Raw genomic sequence first — 1,529 nt, 5'->3', positions numbered from 1 at the left:
CGTATATAGTTATCTCTTGCCATAACCCAGAAACTATTCTAAGCAATTAAATATAATCACTTACATCATCCTCATAATACTCTTATGACATTGGTACTATCATTATCATCTTTTTCTATATGTGAGAAAACTAGAAAGATTCAGACACTTTCTCAAGTTAATCTAAATTCTTAAAAATGGAAATAGAGCTCAAAAGCTCATGCTACTCATCAACGTGCTGAAGGGCCCCTCAGCACTATGTGGCTGCTATTGGTTAAGAGAATTATCTTCTACTCCCATCAGGTATGTTGGTGTCCTTATTCACTCAAGCGAAGAACCTGATTCATTCTCTACCTTACCTTCCAGGTATAATGTAGAACCCAGTATTGTAGATTTTACTTCCTGTATGTTTTTAACCCAACTTTTCTCCTCCAAGCCTACAGCTGCTATCCTAGATTTGGTCTTCATTATCCTTTGTGTGGGCCACTGCAGTAACTTCCTAACTGTAGTGCCAAATTTGTTTAGATTGATTACCAGTCATTTATCAAAAAGACAACTTAAACTATGACATTCCTCTGAATGAGCTTCTCAGCAGCAGCTCTCTGCCTATTCTGGTGTGAGTTCAAAACGAGGTTCTCCATGCCCTGATGCTCACTCCCTGACCCTGTTGCTTTCCACTCTCTGCCCCACTCTCATTCCCAGCATTCCACTCCAGACTGTTCTACTTGGCTTGCGGTCCTCACTGTCTAAGTCTCTCCTCATATGATACCTCCTACAGGTAGTCATTGCTCTAGCCTTTTGCTCCCAGGATGGCTGGAGCAGGTAAACTTTCTCTATCATAACACTTGATTTCTCATGGTACTGAAGTCATCTGCCTATCTGTCTGTCTCACTGAGCTCACAGGGTTGAGTCTTTTTTGTCTTTACTTTCTTAGCACCCAGGTACCTGTTACAGTATAGGACACTTGCTAAATGTTTGCTAACCTTAATTCTGGAGGCAATTTTAGAATATTCTAAGTATTACGCCTGCCTTATAGTCACATCAGAGAAAATCTTTTGAGCTCTTGAACTACTTTAAGCAGACATTCAAGTCACTGAAGGAATAATTGTACACAAGTTAACTATGGAAATCATTGCTTTCAAACAGCAAGTAAAGAAACGTTTCCCGGATGGATAGATGCTATGTTATTATAGTGTTTGGTACATGTAATTAGTGAGCTACTCTTATAGACATTCCTTGACTTGCTATTAAATTTGTGTTCTGAATCTCCATTTCTATTAAAATGTAACTGCAGCTGATCTACATCCCACATCCACAACATTAAGGGCAATGTAGAAACCACTATCTCTAAAGACCCAGTGTTGGGTCATTCTGACATGGGCTTGCAATGGTAACAGGAATTTGAGGGGTGGGGCCTTAAGGCTGCATGTAAGGAGAAGTCAGGATGATGGAGAGTAGACATTAATAGAAGAACAAAAACCATTTATTTAGCATCCTTTATGTGCCAGGCACTATATTATCTCATTTAAATTTTAGAAGAATGTGGTTAA

This window comes from Mustela lutreola, chromosome 3 (genome assembly GCF_030435805.1).
Source record: "Mustela lutreola isolate mMusLut2 chromosome 3, mMusLut2.pri, whole genome shotgun sequence".
NCBI lineage: Eukaryota > Metazoa > Chordata > Mammalia > Carnivora > Mustelidae > Mustela > Mustela lutreola.
This window is presented reverse-complemented; position numbering follows the sequence as displayed.